The sequence below is a fragment of the Saccopteryx leptura genome, chromosome 1, assembly GCF_036850995.1.
Source record: "Saccopteryx leptura isolate mSacLep1 chromosome 1, mSacLep1_pri_phased_curated, whole genome shotgun sequence".
NCBI classification, from domain to species: Eukaryota; Metazoa; Chordata; class Mammalia; order Chiroptera; family Emballonuridae; genus Saccopteryx; species Saccopteryx leptura.
The window spans coordinates 65,795,603-65,807,987 of NC_089503.1; the positions used below are offsets into that span (position 1 = coordinate 65,795,603).

General features: G+C 37.8%; 1 non-coding gene across 1 annotated transcript; it reads right to left on the bottom strand.

The window, feature by feature from the left end:
• Window positions 1-8,866: 8,866 nt before the first annotated feature.
• On the bottom strand, window positions 8,867-8,972 carry LOC136390337 (U6 spliceosomal RNA). Its single transcript, XR_010748741.1, has one exon. It is a non-coding gene; the product is annotated as a U6 spliceosomal RNA (small nuclear RNA).
• Window positions 8,973-12,385: the final 3,413 nt, after the last annotated feature.

The following is a 12,385-nucleotide window of genomic DNA, read 5'->3' on the forward strand; positions in this document are numbered from 1 at the left end:
CGGAAGAAGTGGATTTGAATCTCAACTTTACTCCTTAGGGTAGTGGTTCTCAAACTTTTTGAAGTCGGGGCACATTTAAAATCCTGCAAATAATTGTAGGCACACTATATACAAATTTCTGAGAAATATGTTATAATAGTTAAGTCAAATATTAAAGAAAAAAATATAAAGTCCAAATGTGCTTTTATGGTATTTAAATGAAATAAATACAACAAAATTAAATTTATTCTGACATTAAAAAACATTTTATGTTACATTTTTATTATGCTTTTTAGAATTCATAAAAAAGAGTTAAAAATAAAAAAAACACAAAAATGTTATATACACACACACACACACACACACACACACACACACACACACACATTCTTAGTAAGATTCAGTAAATTCGGCAAGTCCTGGTGCGAATGTGTTAAGTTTTTTTATTCTTGTGTTTATGAGAAACATGAGCCTGATATGTCCTAGTAATTTCTTCAATGGTTTGGCATATATTTGAAAGGCAAACTCTCATTTCCTCATCAATACATTGAAGAATTCCTCTCTTTTTGCTCTTAATTGTGTTAAATACAGAAAACCCCACCATACATATCATCTTAACTTTACACCAAACAAAGGATAGAAGAAACTTGCCTTCAATCTTTAGGGGAACATAGGGGGTAGTGTAAATAATCCAGCACCACAGCTTAACAGCCTTTTGCAACCTAATCAGGCAAGTGAGGTGGGAGGTTGGGCAGACTGTCAGCTTACAGCCAATTCCCCACACCTCTATTCCCCAAAAATCTAAACTCCAAAAACCCTGTTTGTTTTTTGGTCTCCAACAGGCACATATTTCTCTAGAATACCATAGGGCTCACCTGGAAATCTTCTAGGGCACACCCGTGTGCCCTGGTGCACACTTTGAGAACCACTGCCTTAGGGTGACGCTGGGAAAGTTACTCAACTTCTCTAATCCTCAGTTTCCTCATGGATTTAAGAAAGGATAATGGCACTTCTCCTCCTGAATCTCTGGCATGCACTTATTTTATGTTCTGCTAAGAAAGAAAAATGTCCAAGCTACGTACTCTAATAGAAGACCACTTATACATCTGGCATTCAAAGGGCTGCACCCTTGGTGTAAGGGGAATCATGAGAGACATCCAAAAGTGTGCATGTCTCAGTCTTCAGAACTTGAAAAGCAAGTGTTCAAGTGAGCTTGCTTCTGGACTTACATGCCAGTGTAACCCCCACCCCCAACAAAAAGTAAATGTAAAATACTTTCACTAGAAACTTTTAAGTAGGGTCAGATTGGTAGTGCCGCATGTGACTACCAGAGCAAACTTCCCAGGAATAACTTTAATAATAGCCCACAGAGATTTTAAGCCATTTGAAGATACATTCCAAATACAATGCTGTTAATAAAAAGATACACATCTTAGAAGTAATGAAATAGGTAGATGTGGCAGTACCTCTCATATGATTGGTGTAAAAAATAATAGTTACATATACACACATGTATACACACGTGTAGGTGTGTGTTAAATGTGGTCTTGGGTGGGCACCTGAGGAGGATAAGATCTGTGGTTCCTAAGATCCCTTTTGCTCTAGTGATTCATCTTACTATAGTCTACATGTCTTTATATATTCACAATAATTTAGTTCTGACAGGTTTCAAGCTCAAATTAAAGCATTCTTGAATCATTTGAAATGTCTTGGCCTTGGCCAGTTAGCTCAGTGGTAGAGCATCAGCGCAGTGTGTGGAAGTCCCAGGGTTGATTCCCAGTCAGGGCACACAGGAGAAGCAACTATCTGCTTCTCCAGTCCTCCCCTTTCCTCCTCTCTCTCTCTTCCATTTCCACAATTATGGCTTGAATAGTTCAAGCAAGTTGGACCTGGGCACTGAGGATGGCTCCATGGCCTCACCTCAGGTGCCAAAAAAGCTTGATTGCTGAGTAATGTAACAGTGGCCCCAGATGGGCAGAGCATCACCATGTAGGGGGCTTCTAGGTGGATTCTGGTCAGAGTACATTTGGGAGTCTGTCTCACTGCTCCCTACCTTTCCACCTCTCAATAAATAAAAAAGAGAAAAAGAAATATCCTACAAAATTTTAATAGCTCATTTCTCTGAAGATTAAAGAGAAAGTCAGAGTTCTACTAAATTCCTCTTTATCACTTGTGGTTTCTGATACTGTGTATTATTTCCTCTAGCATTGAAATATATTACTGTGCCAACCGTCACCAGCTCTGAAAGTTAGTTCTGGACAAAGAAGGCAAAGGATTCCCAGAAGAAACCATTTTTCTATGCCTGGATTCTAATAATGTGGGTGGTAAATCAGCTTTCAGCCTTTTGTTTTTATGCTACAGTTAAGAGATTTCATGAGGGATTTATTCATTAAAGACTACAAAAGGAGCACACCTACTCTTCTTATCCATAACTAATCAGACAGACAAAAGGGCTTTTTTTGTGAGGTGAGCAGAGTAGAGAGGTGAGGAAAAATGAGAAATGAGCAAGCCTGCAAAAGAACAGGACGTCCACCCTGCTGCACTCCAGTGCTTCCCTACCATGCTTTCTGCTTTCCAATTTTGTCATCCAGGTGGGTTGGTGGGACTAAGAACTGTAGGTAAAAACAAGATTAGAATTTTGAAAGGAAGTCTCTTACAGGAGGGATAACCTCAGAATCTTTTAACCAATCACACATGATAAAACATGAAAGAGTTTTTCTGAAAGTAAGGGTCCTGGGCAGGAGGAAGACTAACGAGGAAGAGTAATGGTACAGAAATATGTATTCATCCATTTATCCAGCAACAATATACTGAGTACAATGCAAGTGCCAGGTACTATGCTAGGTGCAGAGAAGTAGCACAAAGTCCCCATGCCTCTCGTTGGGTATCATTTCTGCCTGGCCACCATAGCAACACCACTAGAGAAGGAAGTAAGCCCTTTGTTCTTCCCTAAATGAATGTGTTTATTCTTCCTTTCTTCTTTCATTTGGCAGTTCAACAAACATCTGAATATATGCTATGTGCACTGAGCCAGCATTGTCTTCCAGAAAACCTACAATCTAGCAAAACTAAACATTTGTTTCCGAAATGTGCTATGAGGTCTTACTCATAGTAAGTATGTGCTCAACAAATCTTTGTCAGTAATTACTGGTACAAGGATGGCAGTTTAGCCATTAGACTTTTTTAAAAATACTGTACATTATACAGTTAGTTGCCATGAACCTCAAGTAGCTATTAATTACTTATTTTAATATAATAGCAATAATGCCAATAGAAGTTATTCTAGGAAAATGTCAAGTGATCTATTTGTGTGTAATTGTTTTCCATAAATAAGTAGATTACCATTTTTTTTTAAAAAGGGGGGGAAGCTGAGTACTTTCAAGAATTCTTGATACAAGATTGGCAAGAAAACTTGATATTAACTTAGATGCTGCTTAAAGGTACGTAGGATTTTCACAAGGCTTCACTTCATATTCCATCTGAAAGCTCCTTCGTGAAGGACCTTGAAGACTGTATGAAAGGAAACAGGAGCTCATATTAAACAGCATAGGCCCAAGGCTGTGATTTCAGCTGTTTACTCTGCATTAAACATTCTGAATGGCCACTTCCTCTGCAAACACTGGAGTGAAGACCCTGCCTATCCCACTGTTCATGCTGTTAGAAGAACGAACCAAGAGCAGAGAATATGTATGAAATGCAGCAAGACTTACATTATGGTTACGATCTTTATCATTAGGTGTCCATAATAATACATCCCGCAAAAAGAAGGAAAGCTTTTGCTTTGGCTCCCACTTCCTGCTCCAATTTAGCGCCACCCTGAAAATAATCCTCACCTGGCCAGAACATGAGGCTACTGTCTGAACTTCCTCTCTTGTAGATCTTGAAGGTGGTTTTACCCATGAGTTGGCTTCTACTGAATACTGAGTACTCTTGGTTAGTTACACTATATAATGAAGTGAGAAGGGAGTTGACCTACCTGCTATTGAACCACAGCTCTTCCATTTATCCGACACAGGACAATGGAAGGGCTGCTTAGATTTTCTGAGCAAAGGATCCTCAGCAGGGAAAACAGCTACCTGGAATGGTGCCTGGAACATATGAGGTGCACATAAAAAAGGCAATAACAGTACAAGATTTTCTTTCTTGGTAGGAGCTATGCCACTGAGGGAAGAGATAACAGAGAGGAAAGAGATAGACTGAGAAAAGCGGTGACTGTGTGACTTAGGTTTAGCTTGCTAATCTCTCTCAAACATGTAAAGACAGCTTTTTGAAATCACTGCCTGCTCACTGAATCGGGAGCATGATGCTATAGAGTATAGACATTTCTGGTAGCTTCCTCAATATCCACTTTCATCTTCTTTATTGCTAACAAACCCCTAATTAAGTTTAGGGCCGTCATGTGCCCAGCTTAAACAACTAAATTCTCCAGGCTCCTTTTGCTGTTTGTGACACAATTCTTAATGATATAGAAATGACAGGTATTCATTCAGCTTTGGAGACAACATTTCAAATGCAGACAGACTCAGCAGGCACCCCTTTGCTCTTTACTGTTCACTTTCTTCCTCTTAGAACATGAAGCAAGGATGGAGATTGAGCAGCCACAGCCCAATGCCAGTGCTTCTTGTTGCTGGAGAAAATTATATTTGCCACTTAAGAAAGCACTGTAGCTGAACTTCTGATAAATAAAACTAAATACTGATTGTGATATAAGAACTTCATAAAATAATAAAGTTTCTTCTGCAGCATCTGACATATAGCATCAGATCCTCACTAAATATTGCTTCCTTCTTCCCAGGATAGAGAACCCACAGGAGGACTCAGGGTAGAACCTTTGTTCAGGAGTAATGATGCGCTGCAGCTAATTGGATTACGTCTAATGTAATAACTAATTAGGGTGCAAAACTGGGAGATGAGAACAAAGGCTCGACATCAAGAAAGACGAGTGGTACATACTGTGTCCTCCATTTTACAAATGAGGAAACTGAGGCTTGGCAAGGGCAAGGAACTTCCCGAGACTGAGACGGCCAGTACCTAGTCACCACTGAAGATTTAATCCTAGGGCTGTTGGATGCTGGTGACAGTGTGCCCTTTAGCGGGAGTACGGCAATGTCCCAGAAGAGACATATCAATATTTTATCAATTGATTCTCACTGGGTATTTTAGGTTTCTTTAGGACTTTAATATTTTTGCAAGAAGCATGTGTGCATGTATGTGGGAGGGGTAAGAAAATCTTTGTCTTTTTCAAATTATGTCTCTTTTGAGAGTTTCCAGGCACATGGGGGAAAGTGCTCACAGTTTTCAAAGGCCAAAGGAATTGAAGGGTTAGACACAGACACTTATCCCAGGTCTGGGTTCTCATGGTGGTGCAGGTAGCTAAGGACCTGGAGATGCTGCTGCTAAAGTCACTACTGAGGAAGTGTACCACAGCTTGGCTCTGCAGGTGGACCACTGAAACCACTTGGCCTTGAAAACCTAGCTCTCCTTTTTTCCAGCTGCTTAAGTTTCTTAACCTCTCTGTGCCTCAGTTTGTTCAATGTGAAGTGGATAAAACATCTAATTCATAAAGTTGATGTACAGAGTAAACAAATTAATCAAACTGAAATACCAGTCAAATGCCCAGCACATAGCAGGTGTTCAATAAGCCGCAGTGTTTATTAGCCCTATTTTTAGCCTTTACTTTTCCAGTCTAGCGTGAGAAGTAGATATAAGTTTACTATCAGAAAAAATATATATAAACATGTTATAAATATTCAGGAGAAAATCAAAACCATGCGCCACATGTTTATGGAAAAGGAAAGCCGATGGAAACTAACCATCAGCTGTTGCTGAGTTTTCTCATTAACATGCCTTGGCTCTTTTTGATTCCTTTTGTTTCCTGCTAGCGACAAGTGGAAGCAGGTGCCAAAGTTTAAGAAAAAAAATGGGAGAATAATTTAAATGAAATTATAAGTATCTATTCATTAACTCCTTTGCTCCCTGAAAATTTTGTGGGGCTATGAATGAAAAGAATGTAACTCAGGAACCCAATCATCTTACGCAGATGAGCCCTGTGTTGGGCTTCTAGAAGGCTGGCCAAGGCTGCCCAGTGAATTCAGGTGAAGCGCTTCTAGTAAAACCTGAGGCATCGGGTGATGGGTCCTAACAAATTAGGCTAGACATAGGATGACCAGTCATCCAGGTGTGCTGGGACTGTTCTCTTTCCAGCACTAGAAGTGCCACATCCCAGGAAATGCCTTAAGCACTGAAAAACCAGTATAGTTTGCTCACTCTAGAGAGAATTGGAGTTAGCAGTAGGTAGAATACCAAACCTAACTCGACATGCCAATCCACAATTGACATTCGACTCTCATCCCCACCCTCCACCTTGAGCCTTTACTGACTGCTAAAAGAAACAGCCACATTTCTCAGCGGACAAATCTAGCTGGTCAGACAAAAAAATAACCAAGGGCAGTTGCTCTTTCTCTTCTGCTGATTTTTACTTCCTTTTCCTTGCTTGTTTCTTGTATGCAGAATGCATTCATTGGTGCATTTTTCTCTCTGTAAAAGAATGGCTGACCTGTACAAATGGCAATGGAGGCCATAGCAGGGCAACACAGCTTCTAGACAAAGACTTAATTGATGGGGTTGCCTCGCTATCAAGTACAAAGTACATACAGTACATTCAAAGTGACTGTCTACATGAATCCAACAAATGAAATAACAGATAAAAACTTATTTGTTTTAGTAAACGTAACCTGGTAACCTGGTATATTAGAGAGAGTCTAGAAAGAAGATTTTTTTTTAATAGCCACTTTTTTTTAACATTTAGAATGTACTGTTTATGCATATGGGCTCTCATTGAATTCTTTAGCAACTCTGGAAGGTAGAAGAGTCCTGAGAAGACTGAGGCTTGGTGACAAGTTGGTGGAAGAATGTGGTTTTCAGTTAGAGCCATTCTAGATACTAGATGAATCATGTTGCATGTGTCTTGTAGTCACAGCATACCTCCTCATGTTAATCTTTAAAATAGGCCATTCTTATTGCTCAAGTTTCAGAATTGCATAAGAGAATAAACATGAATTTACTTTATAAAATGCTCTCCAGATATACACCTCTCCTCCCTAAATACACCCCCCCCCACCACCACCACCACCACAAACTCACATTAACATGTCTAGTAACTTTAGGAAATGTAATTTTCCTGACAAAGCTAACCAGGAAATGATTTGGACTGGGAACCATGGCTTTTGACAGAGTCCTGCCACGCCCCCTTTGAGGTGCACCAAAGAAACACACAGTACCGGTACAAAGTGCTGCTTTGCAGTCGCTGTGTCACTTCTAATCAGGAATTCCACACCCAGTCCCTGCTCTCAGCTAGTTTTACAACTATACAGCTCAATTATTGACTGTGTACCTGTCTATTGGAAATGTAGAAACAACTGAAATACTAGTGCTTAGAATAGAGATTAAATTCCAAGCATTTGTAAATGTTAATGAGGCCATGTTATCCAGTAAAGAGACATGGTTAAAGTTATAATTTGTATCCTGATATCTTGTGGGATTTTGTTCTTATTCTTTTCAATTTCACACAGTCATTTTGTAGCGATTCTCTTTTTTTTTTTACTTATAATGAGTAAACAGCATGTTTTAATACTTGACAATATCTCACTTCTGTCCTATATGATGAGACTTCTGTATAGTAGAACAAGCCAACTGATGGAAACTTCTGGGCAATTTAGCATTTGAAGAAAGGCTTCAATTCTTGATTATTTTAAAGTTTTGCATTTAAAGCACCTGAAATGCTATTTTGTATACTTTTACGAACAAGTATTATATTTATGTCTACTACAAAAGAAAAAAAAATCTTTTTTATACTAATTACAAAAATATTAGTTTATAAAATCTAATTATTTTTTAAAAAGGCATCTAAAGTTTCCTGCACCCCTTTGGCAATAGAATTACTGTTTTCCAATGGTAAAACAAACCCAGGTACCAAAGGATTTATGATGTTGAAAACTATACTTTCACCAGAGGCTGAGGAAATTTGAGTTCAACACACATATTCTCTTAATTTTTTAAGACTTGACATACAACATCAAAAGTCTCAAGGCTGTCTTATTTCAGAAGCTTCCTAATGTCCTTAGTGTATTGGTTAATAGAAATAACTGAGAGTCAAGCTACCCTTGGGACCATTGGAAGGAAGCAAGATTGTACTCACAGTGTTGATCAAATAAGGGGGGGGGGTAAGAAAATCACAGGAATACATATGCTTTAACCATAGCTCTCCACTGCTTAGAGATTGGCTTGTTCCCTTGCATCTAGTTCTACTACAAACCCCTCCACTCCCCACCCACTCCAAGTCCTCATCATTTAAGTTAGTATTGTATAAATCAGAGAATCATAGACCCCTGTGATTGGCAGAGACCTTAAAAGTTATCTAGTCAACTTCCTTTTCAGAGTGTCAATTCTTTCCAGAGTTTATGGGTCACATAGTAATCTGGCTGGTGACTGAGGATGTCCCTGATTAGAAGTTCCTCACTTTCAGGTAGCCTCATTCTTTGGAAGGTTTTTATTCAGAACATTGTCCATCAGGCTTTCTCGTTTTCTCCTGGATTCCTTTCTTCCTCTCTTTTTCTTCTTTTCCTTTTCCTTATCTCCAACTTAATTTTCTTTCTGCCTTTTCTCCCTTTCCTTCTCTTTATTTCTTTGTCCTTTCTTTCATTCTGCTTTCTTCCCTCCCTTTCTCCCTCCCTCCTTTCTTTTTTTCTTTCTTTCTTTCTTTCTCTTTCTTTCTTTCTTTCTTTCTTTCTTTCTTTCTTTCTTTCTTTCTTTCTTTCTTTCTTTCTTTCTTTCCTCTTTCTCTCTTTTTCTCTTTCTTTCTTTCCTCTTCCTTCCTGCTCTATGAAAAAAAAGTAGGGAAAACTTCATGAGTTTGCATGTGACATTTCACAGGGTTCATGGTAATCTCCTCTATGTCATTTTAATTTTAGGGCATGTGTTGCTGAAATAAGCACTGCAGTAGAATCACATGTAACACCTGAGTAACCTGGTAGTGTTTCCTGTTTCCCAGACTTGCAGCACTGCTCTAATTACTCTCGGCCTCTGCTGTGAGCTATTCAATACTTTTCAAATAAATTTCAATTTTCTTAATCCAGTTAGAGGCAAAATCAGTTGTTGTTAATCAAATAACTGTGATGAAAACAAGAAGGTTGTACTACCAACAAGGTATGGTACATGCAGAAAGCATTGAAAGAACCTGAAAGTGTATGTAGCAGGTGAGTTTGAAGGAGAAAGGTGAGGATGTAGGGGTGAAATTCATTAAGAAATAAAGATGGAGAGACTAGGAAAGAATCCTGATTATCTTATATAAGCTGCTCAATAGCTGACAAGTCAACACATCACAGTACTTTATTCCTGACTTTTATCACTATCTTGATTTTCTATAGAAAAAGACACTTTAAAGATTTTAAAACTCATTTCAGTATGTGATTGCTTGTGCTGGAGTTGAGCCTAAAATCTGAGTGAGAGAAGATTATACCCACACTACCATGTTAGCTTTACTCTCCTTTTGATGGAAATAAAAATGAGAAAAATATTTTTTGTTTTTTAAATAAACATTACAAAAACAAATAAAACAAAAATATGTAAACATGTCCACACACAATTAATGCTCAGTAGAAGTAGTTTAATTTAATTCACTGAGTTTTTAAAAAAATAGGTATCTCAATAGATTTAGAATAAAACAGAAAATTCTACTTTTTTTCCCTTTATTATTAATTTTAATGGGGTGGCATTGATCAATCAGGGTACATAAGTTAAGAGAAAACATCTCCAGGTTATTTTGACATTTGATTATGTTGCATACCCATCACCAAAAGTCAAATTATCCTCTGTCACCTTCTATCTGGTTTTCTTTGTGCCACTCCCCCACCCCCCCCCCCCTGCTCCGGTAACCACCACACTCTTGTCTATGTCCCTGAGTCTCATTTTTATGTCTCACCTATGTATGGAATCATATGGTTCTTAGTTTTTTCTTTTTTTTTTTTTTATAAATTTTTATTAATGTTAATGGGATGACATTAATAATTCAGGGTACATATATTCAAAGAAAATATGTCTAGGTTATCTTGTCATTAAATTATGTTGCATACCCCTCGCCCAGAGTCAGATTGTCCTCCGTCACCCTCTATCTAGTTTTCTCTGTGCCCCTCCCCCTCCCCCTAAATCTCTCTCTCCCTCCCTCCTGCGTCCTCCCTCCCCCCCACCCCTGGTAACCACCACACTCTTGTCCATGTCTCTTAGTCTCGTTTTTATGTTCCACCAATGTATGGAATCATGTAGTTCTTGTTTTTTTCTGATTTACTTATTTCACTCCGTATAATGTTATCAAGATCCCACCATTTTGCTATAAATGATCTAATGTCATCATTTCTTATGGCTGAGTAGTATTCCATAGTGTATATGTGCCACATCTTCTTTATCCAATCCTCTATTGAAGGGCTTTTTGGTTGTTTCCATGTCTTGGCCACTGTGAACAGTGCTGCTATGAACATGGGGCTACATGTGTCTTTACGTATCAATGATTCTGAGGTTTTGGGGTATATACCTAGTAGAGGGATTGCTGGGTCATAAGGTAGTTCTATTTGCAGTTTTTTGAGGAACCACCATACTTTCCTCCATAGTGGTTGTACTACTTTACATTCCCACCAACAGTGTATGAGGGTTCCTTTTTCTCCACAGCCTCTCCAACATTTGCTATTACCCATCTTGTTGATAATAGCTAATCTAACAGGAGTGAGGTGGTATCTCATTGTAGTTTTGATTTGCATTTCTCTAATAACTAATGAAGCTGAGCATCTTTTCATATATCTGTTGGCCATTTGTATTTCTTCCTGGGAGAAGTGTCTGTTCATGTCCTCTTCCCATTTTTTTATTGGATTGTTTGTTTGTTTGTTGTTGAGTTTTATGAGTTCTTTGTAAATTTTGGATATTAGGCCCTTATCTGAGCTGTCGTTTGAAAATATCAGTTCCCATTTAGTTGGCTGTCTGTTTATTTTGACATCAGTTTCTCTTGCTGAGCAAAAACTTTTAATTCTGAAGTAGTCCCATTCATTTATCTTTGCCTTCACTTCTCTTGCCATTGGAGTCAAGTTCATAAAATGTTCTTTAAAACCCAGATCCATGAGTTTAGTACCTATGTCTTCTTCTATGTACTTTATTGTTTCAGATCTTATATTTAGGTCTTTGATCCATTTTGAATTAATTTTAGTACACGGGGACAGGCTGTAGTCGAGTTTCATTCTTTTGCATGTGGCTTTCCAGTTTTCCAAACACCATTTGTTGAAAAGGCTTTCTTTTCTCCATTTTGTGTTGTTGGCCCCTTTAACAAAGATTATTTGACCATATATATGTGGTTTTATTTCTGGGCTTTCTATTCTGTTCCATTGGTCTGAGTGTCTATTTTTCTGCCAATACCATGCAGTTTTGATTATTATGGCCCTATAATATAGTTTAAAGTCAGGTATTGTAATGCCCCCAGCTTCATTCTTTTTCCTTAGGATTGCTTTGGCTATTCGGGGTTTTTTATAGTTCCATATAAATCTGATGATTTTTTGTTCCATTTCTTTAAAAAATGTCATAGGAATTTTGATGGGAATTGCATTAAATTTATATATTACTTTGGGTAATATGGCCATTTTAATTATATTTATTCTTCCTATCCAAGAACAAGGAATATTTTTCCATCTCATTATGTCTTTTTCTATTTCTCTTAGCAATGTCTTGTAGTTTTCTTTATATAGGTCCTTTACATTCTTTGTTATGTTTATTCCTAGGTATTTTATTTTTTTTGTTGCAAACGTGAAGGGGATTATTTTTTTGAGTTCATTTTCTAATATTTCATTGTTGGCATATAGAAAGGCTATGGACTTCTATATGTTAATTTTGTATCCTGCGACCTTACTGTATTGGTTTATTGTTTCTAGTAATCTTTTTGTGGAGTCCTTTGGTTTTTCGATGTATAGGATCATATCATCAGCAAAAAGTGATACCTTACTTCTTCTTTTCCGATATGGATGCCTTTTATTTCTTTGTCTTGTCTGATTGCTCTGGCCAGCACTTCTAGCACCACGTTAAATAAGAGTGGAGAGAGTGGACACCCCTGTCGTGTTCCTGATTTAAGGTGGAAAGTCCTCAGTTTTACACCATTTAATATGATGTTGGCTGATGGTTTATCATATATGGCCTTTATCATGTTGAGATATTTTCCTTCTATACCCATTTTGTTGAGAGTCTTAAACATAAAATTGTGTTGTATTTTATCAAAAGCCTTTTCTGCATCTATTGATAAGATCATGTGGTTTTTGTTCTTTGTTTTGTTGATATGGTGTATTACGTTAACTGTTTTACGTATGTTGAACCATCCTTG